Raw genomic sequence first — 13,554 nt, forward strand, 5'->3', positions numbered from 1 at the left:
CTGTTTTTGTAAGGGAATGACCGCTATGACCAATTATAATTAACGTTTCTTTATTTGGCATGGAAAGGTATCAGCATACCCGTTATTAATAAACCCTTTATTTGCGCCAATTGCCAGAGCGCTCAAAACTCCACACTTCTTCAATGATGCAGTATAGAGGTTTTTTGTGCGACACAGGGGACAATTACAAGCGAGTAGACACGGACAAGCGCTTGTCCGTGTCTACTCGCTTGTAATTGTCCCCTGTGTCGCGCAAAAAAAAACTCTATACTGCATCATGAACCAACTAGGCCAACAACAAGTTTTAATTGACTTCTTCAATGCTTTACCCCGAAAAGTCATGAGAGCACAGCAGTCTAGTGGTAAGCAACCGTGGCGAAAGCGAAACGGAGCAAACCTGTTCGAACCTCATGAGATCACGTTGAAAACGAAGAAACTTTTGGCGCTGCACTCGGTCGTGGATACGTGACGAGCAGAGCGTCGGTGGTTCAGTGGTAGAATACTCGCCTGCCACGCGGGTGGCCCGGGTTCGATTCCCGGCCGACGCAATTACTTTTTGCCTCTTTCGAGAATTTGTGGTCATCCGTCTAAGTTCCACATCAAGGCCGACCGCAGCCAATTTTCCGATTCGTTGGATCCAATCGAACTCCTCCACAGATGGCTAGCTAAAACAGCCTCTCAGCTGAGACTGGGCGAGAGTGCTTTCTTTTACCCAGTCTCAGCTGACACGTCGTTTCTAGCAAGCCGGCCCAGATGTCTATCCTGAAGGCGCTCTTCTTTGTACGTTTCCCACCTCTCACTAATTCAATCCCGCAAAGTAAAAACGTTGCAATCCTTCGTCTTTCTTTGTGATTGGTGGTTTTACCGTGGTTGTAGCAAACGCGCAAAGACGCCAAGCGCCATGACGCTGGACTTCTGAGACCGCGTCATTGCGTCCATCGGATCGTATAGCACCGGCTGCGGTCGTGATTCGTTATTCGGTGTCAATTATCGGCTAATGCCTCAACGTCATTGGCCACGGAGAGATAATGAGATGTTTGGGACTGGCCGAAGCCTATACGTTTTGAAGTTCTCGTTGACTATATATAGTATTTGACTGCGATTTGGCATATGGTAAAACAAAGTACACTCTACTTTAATGAATTCACATAACTTTCTTTCGCTATACGGCACCACGTTAGTTTGCGAGAATTTCGAGGGTTGTATTACTCATCGACTTTGTTGAGATATCTTAGGCAAATTCAAGCGCAGAAAATACAAATTGCAATATTCTTTTATGAGTAAAGCCTGCTTCTCGTAAAATTGAAAATAAATCATTTCGGGCTATTCCCGTGCTTAGCTCAAAAAGAAATGGGCGAGTGGAAAAGGTGAAGAGTTGTCATTCCTCAGATTTTGCTGAGTCAAGTACATCTGCGATCAATTGTAATTTTTTTTTTACTTGGGTACGAAACAGTGTTAGCATGTATCTTCCTTAAAGACATCTCAGTTACGCTAATTCTTACAGCGCTCAAAACTCCAGGCGCTTCTCAAATCGTCTCCAAAGTGAGTTCATAATGAGACCATAGCAGCCTGAGTGTAAGCAACCGTGGCGGTAGAGAAACGGAGCAAACCTGCTCTCATCTCAAAACGAAATCACCTTGTGAACGGAGTAACGTTTCGCCGTTCAATTGGTCACGACAATAACAAAAAAAAAATTTGACTGATCACGAATTTTCGGCGTACTAGGCGTCGGTGGTTCAGTGGTCTACTCGCCTGCCAGGCGCATGGCCCGGGTTTGATTCCCGGCAGTTGCAATTTCCCTTTCACCTTTTCTGAGGATGTTAGTGTAAAAAGGTGCCAAAAGAAGGCCATCCAGTCATATTTTTCAAAATGCAATGGTCGGTTTGGTGGGTTTCAGAAAACGTTTCGTGCTCGCATTCGCAACACACCCCACGTAGAATCACTTGTCGATCAGCAGTTGACATGCGTCGTTTTGTTTTATTTAGTCGTTATGTATTCGCTTTCTAGGAGAGAGTGATAACAAATGTGGGTATATAACAGGCAGCCACATCTAGCTTCACTTATAATCATGTACTTTCTTAAGTGTATATTATTATAAAGCATTAGAAACACACGACAGGTCTTTACTTAGCTTGACTTCCAACGTCTTCCAAGGACAAAAAAGGCTTAAAATTACGCCAAGTTTAACCAAACTTGAACGAACTTGTAAAAGCTACACTTTTGCGAAAGCTCGCGAAGGGAGCAAACCAGTCTTAAACGAGGTAACCTGGAAAGCTAACGGCTCGAATGAATTGCCTTTGACTCGGAATGCAAGCGTCGGTGGTTCAGTGGTAGAATACTCGCCTGCCACGCGGGTGGCCCGGGTTCGATTCCCGGCCGACGCAAACGTTTTTATTTGCTGTTGACGCCTGGTTACTCTAGGTCTCTTGAAATACCTTACACGGCACAAGCTCGGTGCTCCGCCCGGCTGTCCGTTTTTACTTTCCCAGACGCGGCTATGAATTTACAACATGGTTTTGGTCAGCTTCTACGTGGCGCGTAACATTGTGATTTACACGTTATCATTAGGCAGCATTTCAGCCTTTGAATCCGGCTGCTTTTTTATGCCTTGCCGGAACCCGTTTCTGGTAGAGTCACTGACAGCTTCAGGAACGCGCAAGGCGTGGATTGTTATGATTACGCCTCTTGCTTCATGAGCGGTTCTCGGAGATTCTAATCGGCTGATGTCGCAATCACATTGGCTTCGAAGCGATAATCAGATGCCCGGGACACGCCCCGCCCTGTTTAAGCTGATTGTTATTATAGTGTGTCACGACGACGACTGAACTACACTCTAAAAAAAGTCTGTGCGTCTACTTTCACGCACACAACTCGGAGTACCAATCACCACAACCTCGGAGGCAGCTCAGGGAGTGACGATGCCGAAACATATGTTTAGCCCCAAAAAAAGCAGTCTGAGTTATGACATTAAGCAATGTAAAACGTCACGCTTGCATTGGTTAATGTCACAACTCAGACTGCGTTTTTTGATCTAAACATATGTTTCGGCATCGTCATTCACTGAACTGCCTTCGTAGGCTGCGGTGATTGGCTCTCCGAGTGTTGTGCGTGAAAGTAGACGCACAGACATTCTTTAGAGTGTATTCCACCAATGACCGCGAAATGGCCTCTACACAATTTTTTTTTTTGTTTTTTATTATATCCGCGAAAGTGTGAGAATGATACTGGGCCATGGTTCGACCGCCCGCATACACGACCCAATGTCTAACGGCCAAATCTAACCAAGCGCCTGCCAATCATGGCATTCCTTGCGTTCGCGGCAGGTCGTGATTAGCTGGCAACTGGTCATGTTTGCCCATCCCTTCCAACGCGTCGTACGAGCTGTTGGACGTTTGGTTGTGCATGTCTAAGGTCCAACCTGGCCTCCAGGAAGCATCACTTCTTGGGAACAGTGAAAGGAAATCGGCAAGCGATCTTTGTCTCCAAAGTCATATATAACGATTTTAATGCTGCATTCAAGGAAGTGATCGTTTCAGTTTGTTCACGAAATATTAATCATTCGTAACGAGAGTGCAAAATAACCTATATTTTGATCAACTTTTCCGGCAAATTTAGCGGGGAAACTAAATTGGTTTATAGGTTACGGACATTATGGGGATTAGGCGTTTTTGTTCAAAGGCATTTTATGCTTTAAAAAATAAACCTGAAATAAATCTGCGAGGACGTTATATTGCGATCATCAATTAGCTGGGAGCAGTTATGCAGGCCTGAGTGTGACGCACAACCAAACAGGAGGGACTCAAACTGTAACCGAAACCCTAACCTAAAACCGTTGAGGAACGCAATTTTTTCGGGTATGTAATGGAAACGACACCCCTATTTTCATACGGCATGAGACGTAACCGCAACATATGAATATTAACCGGAAAACCATTTCTGAAGTCGGGTTGGCACAACTTCCATGAACAACAAATTGAAACCTTTGGTTAGGATCTTCAGCTACCATTGGTGTTTGCAGACGGCGTCGGAAGTGTTGTCTCCCGTTATAATTAAATTAAGAACTGAATTTTAATTGCACAACTAATTAACAACTCAACTTCAATGGACGTGCGATTGGTACAATAGGTCACATTGTGTCAGTAGTGTCCTATGCCTGTTTCGTTTACAGCTTTTTTTCTCAAAGTATGAACATGTTAGGAGACTTGTGCTCGTTACTTGAAAGAAGTAATGGATTACAATTACAAATTACCGAGCCTCAAATGTAAGGAATTGCCGTTACGTAATACTTTTGCTGAAAAGTAACGGATTACTTTACTCGTTAGTTACAAATTACTTTTATGTTACTTTTTCCGTACAGTTATCCAGAAAACAATATAAACAATTTTGATATAAAAAAAATGTTTTGCAACAGTGCCTTTCATTTCTCGTACGCCCGGATTATGGCAGCCCTTGTAAAAATGAAATAGTTTATTTAAGAAAAAGAGTGTCGGTGCACTCCGTTAACCTGCAAGCTGACAAGGCACAAAAGCTGCAACCATGCACACCCGCCATCCCGCTAGCCTACTGCCCCTCAAAATGATCTCTGGAACTGTACAGACAAACCTAGCGATGTGCATGCTCAGTAGCAGTGTCTACCTCCGCTAAAAGAATCTGAGCTAAAGAAGCCATCCACGAAAGCTCCCTTTTAACTCGGGTGTTTCGCCTGTTATTCACAAGAAAAGAAAAACTTGGTTCTAACGTTACAATGTATAGCCAATGCGGAATGCAAGTGTCCCAGCTTACCTCAATGTGTTTTTAAAAATTAGAGTTTGTTGTTCTTGCTGATGACAATGTGTGTTATTTTGGCAAGCAAAGTATGCACTGAAACTCTAGGTTCCCGTTGTCCTTAATGCCCTGAATTGTGAACATGTCATTGTCACGTTCGCCCGGTCCGACACGCGAAACGATTGAGACAAGACCAGGTGAGACAAAGGCATGTACATACGTAATAAAATAATGAAAGGAAATCAGGAGGTAGTTATCAAACAATAAAGAGAGAAAAGGAAAAGTTCAAAGCAGACCGGAGTCCCCGTGGTCAAGTCCCCACAAAAGCTCGACTCACGCCTGATGTGGCGGGGCTTCAGGAGCGTGGCGGGGCTCGTCGTGGCCTCAGGAATCGGAGCCTTGCCGGGTTCTTCGTGGCTTGAGGAGCTGTAGCGTTGCTGGGCTCTCAGGAACCGGAACGGGGCCGGTTTCGGTGAGGCTTCAGTAGCCGGAGCGTGGCCGGGGTCTCAGGAACCGGAGCGGGGCCGGTTTGTGTGAATCTTCAGTAGCCGGAGCGTTGCCGGTTTCAACAAGCGACGGGTCAGAACTCCCGCACCTGCCCGTCGTTTCTCGCGATCCTCTTCTTCCTCTCTTCTCTTCTTTTTCTTCTTTTCTTCCCAGCTCCACACCCGTGACAACTTTGAGAAGTTCATCGTTGAACTTCTTCTACACCGTCAATCTTGAAGTCCATTGGCAAAGTCTCGGACTGACGGTAATTCCTGCCGGCACTTGCGCAGCACTCACTCTTGGCCTGGGCGATCTCGAGCCTTGGTAAAGACCGTATCCGTTCTCGTAGCACTCGCACGCGCAGCACCAGTCTACACTTTTGACCGTCCCCGATGTAACATAGTTCCTTCATTTCACGCTCGCGCACAAAGTACGAAAAAAAATCATGCGTGAAGAACTTCGAAATAAAACTCAACTTACATTAAATCCCGTCACTTTTCCCCCCTCAAAAAAAAAAGAGAACCATGTTTGCACTTCGAAACCAGTAACTCGATCCCCGTATTACCCCATGCGCTATCGAGCAAGAAAAAAAAATAGGCACGAGGACATTCTAAGTCTAAATTCCTCATTAACATCCAACTAAAGTAGTCTGCACCTACATTATCTTTCCCCTTAATGTATTCGACGTGGAAACTATAGTCTTGCATCTTCATGCTCCATCGCATGACTCGACTGTTGGTGTGTTTAGCCTTATTTAAGAATTCCAACGGCTGGTGGTCAGTTTGCACTCGGAAATGCTTGCCATATAAATATAGTGCAAACTTCTCAACGGCCCAAACTAGTGCCAGGCATTCCCTTTCAATCGTGGCATAGTTCTTTTCCGCCTTGGTTAACCGTCTGCTTGCGTACGCGACAGGGTGCAGTATGCTATCTTTTTCCTGTAGAAGGAGTGCTCCCAAACTGACCCTTGAGGCGTCTGTACGTAGCACAAATTCCTTGTCTAGGTCGAGAGCCATGAGGATGGGAGGTTTACACAATTCCTCCTTCAGGCGCTTGAATGCCCTTTCCCGCTCGTCGTCCCACTGCACCTCGTTGCGAGTTCCCTTTTGGGTCAACACTGTCAGAGGAGCCGCCACCTCTGCGTAGTTAGGAATGAATTCCCTGTAGAATCCAGTCAAACCAAGGAAGGACCTGACCTGTCGTTTTGATGGCGGCCTTTGCGCCTCTTGGATCTTCGTCAGGATCTCCTGTCTTGGGGCTACTTGGCCTGATCCTAATCTGTGGCCGAGAAAGCTGATTTCGTGAAATCCAATTTCACACTTTTTTGGCTTGACTGTGATTCCCGCATCGCAGTCAATACTCTGCCCAACCACCCAGGGTTGGGCAGAGTATTTCTGCCCAACCCTGGGTGGTAGCAGACGCACAAAGACGACGAGCGCCATGACTATGGGCTGTTGACCCCGCGTTATTGTGTCCATCGAATTGTAGCACCGGCTACGGTCGTGAGTCGTCCTTCGGAGTCACCTATCGGCTATCCCTCAACGTCATTGGCCACTGAGAGATAATCAGATGTTTGGGACTTGCCGAAGCCTACGTTGTTAAGCTCTCATTGGCTATATAGCACTTGACTGCGATTTGGCATACACTCTAAATAAATTCCTGTGCGTCTACTTTCCCGCAAAACATTCAAGGAGCCAATCTTTGCGATCTTCAAAATCAGCTCAGCGAATGATGAGGCGGAACAACTATTTATACCTCGAAATTTAGTCCGCGCTTTTGCATTACGCAATGCAAGCATGACGCTTTGCATTGCGTAATGCCACAGCGCAGACTTCATTTTTAGGTAATGGTTGCTCTGCCTCATCGTTCGCTGAGCTGATTTCGTACATCGCAGCGATTGGCTCTATGAGTGTTTTGCGGGAAATTAGACGCACAGGCATTTTTTAGAGTGTATGGTAAAACAAAGTGCAGTCCACTTTAAAACACTCACATCAGGTTCTTTCGCTATACGCTGCTGCGTTAGTTTGAGAGAATTTTGAGTATTGAGGGCATATCTGCTCTTCAGAATGATATTAGCAACGTCACCCGCGGGTGCAATAATTGGCTTATGGAACTTAACACCTTTAAATGTAGATCCATGAGGTTATCCCGTCAAAATAAGATTTGTCCCTCCTACTGTATTAATAACTCCACCTTGATTTCTGTGTCCACCTATAAATATTTCAGTGTTCATATAACTAACGATCTCTCCCGGAACATCCATGTCGAATATATCACTAACAACGCTAATCGCTTATTAGGCTATTTCAGAAGAAACTTTTCCCTTGCCCCTGTTTCACTTAAAATTCTCCTATATAAAACTTTAGTGCGCACAAACCTTGAATATGCAGGCTCCATCTGGAACCCTGGCGTATCCCTAGCATCATCCATTGAATCCATTCAAAATCGCTCCGCACGTTTTATATTCTCTAACTATCACCGTACAGCCAGCGTCACATTCGTAGAAGCATCTCTACATTTGCTCAACCTCTCCGATCGTAAAAAAAGAAAAAAAAAATTTGCCTCTGCTTTTTTCAGAAGATTTATCACTATAACCCAGCACTTCGAACCTCATTATTTGCAGGACCATCATACATATCGCCGCGCACCGATCATCCACTAAAAGTAGGAATCCCCTACTGCATCACCTCCACCTTTTATGCCTCCTTCCTGCCCCTGACCGGCCGTCGACTGGAATCGCCTTCCCGCATCCGTAGTCTTACTTACTGACGCTGCTGATTTTAAAACCGCCATATCTGATGTTCTTAATAATTTTCCATAGCGATTCTGTACCTTGTGTTCTGTTTTTTGCGTTTAATTTTCATTGTTCACTTTATATTGATGTATAATTCCACTCCTCTCTGTAATGCCTTCGGGCCCTGAGAGCATAATAAATGAAATGAAATATAACTCATCGACTTTGCCAAAATAGCTGAGACAAATTCAAGCTCAGAAAATGCCAAATGCAAGATTCTTTTATGAGTAAAACCTGCTTCTCGTCGAACTGAAGAGAAAGCGTCGTGGGTCATTCGCGTGCTTAGAGCGAAAAGAAATGGGCGAGCGGAAAACATGAAATGCCGTCCTTCCTCGGGTTTCGATAAGTCAGGTACATCTGCGATCAAATTATAATTAGTTTTTTGTTTCACTTGGGTACGAAAGAGTGTTAGCATGTTTCTTCTTTTAAGACATCTTAATTACGCTAATTCTCACAGCGCTCAAAACTCCAGGCACTTCACCAATCGTTTCTACCGCCAGTTCATAAAAAGACCTGACTGTAAGCAAGCGTGGCGGTAGAGAAACGGAGCAAACCTGCTCTAATCTCAAAACGAAATGACCTTGTGAACGGAGTAAAGCTCCGTTCACACTCTTGCGACCGCGTATTCAGAGAGAACAGACCGGTTTTTAAGCCTCTTGCGATCTCTTAGGACCAGCTCCGCTGCAGCGCATCCGGTCCTAAGAAGTCACAGAAAGCTTAAAAAACGATCTGGTCTGTCTCGGTCTTACTCGGTCGCATATGTGTGAATGGCGCTTAACGTTTTGTCGTTCGATTGGTCGCGGAAATAAAGAAAAAAAAATCGATTGGTCACGAATTTTCGGCATATGCAGCCGGTGGTTCAGTGGTTTACTCACCTGCCACGCGCATGGCCCGGGTTCGACTCCTGGCAGTCGCTATATCCTTTTCACCTTTTTTGAGGATGTGAGGTTAAAAAGGTGCCAAAAGAAAGCCATGGAGCCATATTTTTCCAAATGCTATGGTCGGTTTGTTGGTTTCAGCTAAAGTTTTTGTGTTTGCATTCGCAACTCACCCTATCTTCCCACGTAAAATCCCTTGTCGATCACCAGTTGACATGCGTCGCTTTATTTTATTTTGTCGCCATGCATTTGTTTTGTAGGAAAGAGTGATACCACATGTGGGTATATTACAGGCAGCCACATCTAGCTTCACTCATAACGATGTATCTTTATTAAGTGTATAATATTGGAAATCATTGAAAAAACACGACAGGTCTCCACTTAGCTTGACTTCCGACGTCTTTGAAGGACGCAAAAGGCTGAAAACAAGAATCCGGAACCGAGCGCCATTCAAAGCTTTAATGTTTTCCAGACATCTCAAAAGGCCGAGATTACTCCAAGTTGAACTAAACTGGGACAAACTTGTGAAAGCTTCACTTTCGCGACAGCTCTCCATAAACACTAATAACTTACATTGTCAGAGATTACAATAGGAAGTTTTTATACTCTCAGCACACTGCAAAATAATAATAATGCAGTACAGTCAGTGCTATACGCACAACCTTCTTAAACATGATGTGTGTTTTTCGTTTATGACTCACCCGCATTCTGTCCAAGTTCATATATACAGTGTGGAAGTCAGTGTAGTTAGACATAATTTTAAAAAATTCAAAGCCGTTCACAACTCCCTGTAACGCAGAATTAGAGCGCAGCTCTTGAGGTGGAGGAGGGAAGGATACTGAGGGGAGGGTATACCCCTCCTCGTCCTCCTTCTCCACCTCCTCCTCTCATTCTTCAATCTCTTTTGGGGGGGGGTCACGTGACCTCAGACATCGGGGGGAGGGGGGTCACGTGACCTCGCCGTTACGCTGACGGCGCCGGTGACGTTGACGCCGACGGCGACGCCACTCAAGCCGGAAACGGACCCCTAAGAGCTGCGCTCTAAAAGTGCTACCCATAAAAGTACGTAACACCAAGTGCTCCAAACACGTACTATTTAATTGAATTATGCCAGGTCTCAGAGTTTCCAGTTGTCTGAAAATTCTTGTTTTTGAAGAAACAGGACAATTTACTTAATAATGCAAAATGCTATAGCGTCGACATAGCACATGTGCTGTATGCCGCGAGATGCCCAAGACGACGAATTGTTCTTATGCAAAAATATTACACGGTTGTTTTTATAGCTGCGGATATACAGCAGCTGCCTGGCTATTTGTCGTCCTTTCCGAAAGAAAGAAGGGAGCAAATCTGTCTTAAACGAGGTCACCTGGAAAGCTAACGGCTCAAATGAACTGCCTTTGACTCGGAATGCAAGCGTCGGTGGTTCAGTGGTAGAATACTCGCCTGCCACGCGGGTGGCCCGTGTTCGATTCCCGGCCGACGCAAACGTTTTTATTTGCTGCTGACACCTGGTTATTCTAGGTTCAGCACCCGGCTGTTCGTTTTACTTTCCCAGACGCGGCCGTGAATTTGCCACATGGTTTTCGTCACCTTCTACGAGGAGCGTATCATTGTGATTTACACGTTATCATTTAGCTGCAGTTACCAGCAATTGAGAGGTCTGTCTACATGTTCATATTCTCGACGTGTTCCTTCTGGACTGAAATGCACTTGTGCCTTTGGATTCGGCATCTTTTTTATGCCCCCCCCCCCCCCCCCCCCCGGAACCCCTTTTTGGTAAAGTCACTGACAGGTGCAGGGACGTGCAAAACGTAGATTATTATGATTACGCTTCTTACTTCGTCATTAGTTCTTCGAGGTTATTATCGGCTGATGCCGCAATCGCATTGGCTTCGAAGCGACAATTAGATGCACGGGACACGCCCCGCCTGTAATTATAGTGAGCCCATCAGTGACTGCGAAATGGCCTCTACGCAGTTTTTTTCTTTTTGTTTTGTTTGTTTATTATATCCCCGAAAGTGTTATAATTATTCTGGGCCAAAGAGTAAAAATGTCTGTGCGTCTACTTTCATGCACAACACTCGGAGAGCCAGTCACCGCAACTTTCGGAGGCAGCTCAGGGAATGACGATGCCGAGACATATGTTTAGACAGAAACGCAGACTGAGTTGTGACATTCAACAATGCAATACGTCACGCTTGTATTGCTAAATGTCACAACTCAGGCTGCGATTTTTGTCTAAACATATGATTCCGAATGGTTATTTGCGGAGCTGCCTCCGTAAGTTGCGCGCTGATTGGCTCTCTGAGTGTTGGGCGTAAATGTAGATGTACAGACTTCGTTTAGGGTACAGGTTCGGCCGCCCGCATGCACGACCAAATGTCTAACAGCCAATCACGGCATTGCTTGCGTTGGCTGCTGGCAGGGTGTAAGATGGACAGGTGGGGAAACGGCCCATAGAAGCCTACCGCAGCGCCGTGACCGGATTGTGTTCTCGTCTGCTTGCAGGTACCCCTGATTTGCGACAGATGGCGCTGTGGCGAGAGGAAAAAAATTAGAATCGGATTTGCATGAAACTCCATGGGAGAGCGCGAAAAATAAACTGATAGCACGACAGTCCTTCATTGAAAATACACGAGAAACCATCTCCGTCAGTTGAGCCGGTCGCCACCGGTCGCCCACCCAGAGTGAGAGTTCGCAATGCTCCACATAGATGGCGCCACAGAAAAAGAGAAAACCGAGGGAGACACAATAGGGTCGCTCATTTGGCTCTCGTTTCCCCACCTGCCTATCTTACACTTTGGCTGCAGGTCGTAATTAGCTTGCAACTGGTAATGTTTGCCCACCCCTTCCAATGCGTCGTCCGAGCCTTTGGACGTTCGGTTGTGCATGTCTACGGTCGAAAAAGGCCCCTAGAAAGCATCACTTGTTCGGAACAGTGAAAGGAAATCGGCAAGCGACCTTTGTCTCCAAATACATATATACCGTATTTACTCGAGTAATAGCCGCACTGTTTATGAAGAAAACCTGAGGGTTCATTTTTCCGCGGAGCACGCGGATTTCCAATCAGCTCGATCGACAGCATGACTCCAGCGGTTCACAGGACAGAGATAACGTCTTCGCGCGAAGATACCATATGTGAAGATATCATTTGTGTGGAGAATCGTGTGCTTGATCTAGTCATTCGCAATGTTATTTATGCACAACGCGATGATTGACTGTACACATTAAAAATTTCAACCCCCATGTTCGTGTTAAAAGGGTGTTTTTCCGAGCTCACACCCTTCCTACACCATTTTTACATGATTTTTGAATATTCAAGGGTGTACGGAAAGACCTACACCCTTCGTACATCCTTTTTACACCCTACGGCTACCGAAATCGTGTTAAGAGGGTGTTGCGGTGGTACACCCATGATTTCCGAATCGTCGAACTCGGAAACCGCCGAATTGCAGACATACGCGCCGACAGCAGAAGTCAAGAAGCAGCCTGCTCAATTTAGAGGATTTCGTGAAGTTCAGGTAAGCACAATGGGCAGCTGACATCCAAGCCAAGCCAACGCCCAAGTTGTTTTCAAGCCAGATGAATGCCGGCGTTGTGTACAAGCTCCTTGGTTGTTTACGTGCAAGCAACCACGAAAATAGCATCGGTTACTCACGCACTTCTGCTCAGAATGGTGAGACCACATCGGTTCTATTACGATACATTTCGTCTCATCCTGAGATGTACTAAAGCGAAGGCTAGACGTGCGAGACGGTTCGGGCTCACAGCTTTACTGTGAGCCTGTACCGTAAAGGTCGGTTCCGACACTTGCGTTTGAGTGTGTTTGTCTGCGTTGCGTTTAGAACCGAAAACGAGTCACCGGCACATCTGTGCTTCGTATGAAGCGTGGATTCCAATTCAAAGAATCATCTTGGCATGCGATATAAGCAGCAGGGATGTCCTGGTTTCTCGCAGCCGCAACGCGGTCAAACGCAACTGTTTGAACCAGGCTTTACGTGGTTGTCCTGGGCTTGTCCCTCGCGCTTTATTCTTTCGATTTTAAGTATTCATTTTCAACTCGCTCGCTTTTACCAGTACTAGTAGATACTCAGGCTGCACTAGGGTTCGTGCAGTGCGACCATCTAGCGATGCTATGAGCTTGTGCTCGAGCCTTGGCTTTAATGCATCTTAGTGGGGAAGGCAATCATCGGGGATATATGACACACGATGATGCCAAGTCTGTTCACGGCGGACTCTCGTGCTGTTATGATTGGAGGAGAAGGGGCGTGTAAAATATTGGCAAATGGAACATGGTTAGCGACAGCGCAAATATATGTTGGAAAAAGTTCAGAACGTTGAAGTGCAGCAGCCTGAAACTTTGGAGTTAAGCAATTAGAGAATCGTTTGAAGACATCTTTAGAGGTTCAGCCTTCTCTCCCCCCACACCAATATCGAAGGCTGCTAGGATATTGGTTCAGGCTAAGCCCTCTGTCTTTCAGTCAGCGAACTCGAGCCATTCCACCTGACCTTGTTATTTCATAACAGATATGTTAGAAAATGGAATGCAGATTTTCTTTACACGGCCAAAACATAAAGTGTTATCAAATAATACCTGCCATATTCATATTCTACATTTACAGACCGGGGCTG

The 13,554-nt window shown here is 45.6% G+C and overlaps 3 non-coding genes across 3 annotated transcripts; all 3 read left to right on the forward strand.

The window, feature by feature from the left end:
• The first annotated feature begins 477 nt into the window (after positions 1 to 477).
• Positions 478 to 548, forward strand: Trnag-gcc. The gene has a single exon. It is a non-coding gene; the product is annotated as a tRNA-Gly (tRNA).
• Positions 549 to 2,313: 1,765 nt separating this feature from the next.
• On the forward strand, positions 2,314 to 2,384 carry Trnag-gcc. The gene has a single exon. It is a non-coding gene; the product is annotated as a tRNA-Gly (tRNA).
• A 7,951-nt stretch (positions 2,385 to 10,335) lies between these two features.
• On the forward strand, positions 10,336 to 10,406 carry Trnag-gcc. The gene has a single exon. It is a non-coding gene; the product is annotated as a tRNA-Gly (tRNA).
• The last annotated feature ends 3,148 nt before the right edge of the window (positions 10,407 to 13,554 follow it).

Source organism: Ixodes scapularis, unplaced genomic scaffold (genome assembly GCF_016920785.2).
Source record: "Ixodes scapularis isolate PalLabHiFi unplaced genomic scaffold, ASM1692078v2 PGA_scaffold1__304_contigs__length_218370807, whole genome shotgun sequence".
Taxonomy (NCBI): domain Eukaryota; kingdom Metazoa; phylum Arthropoda; class Arachnida; order Ixodida; family Ixodidae; genus Ixodes; species Ixodes scapularis.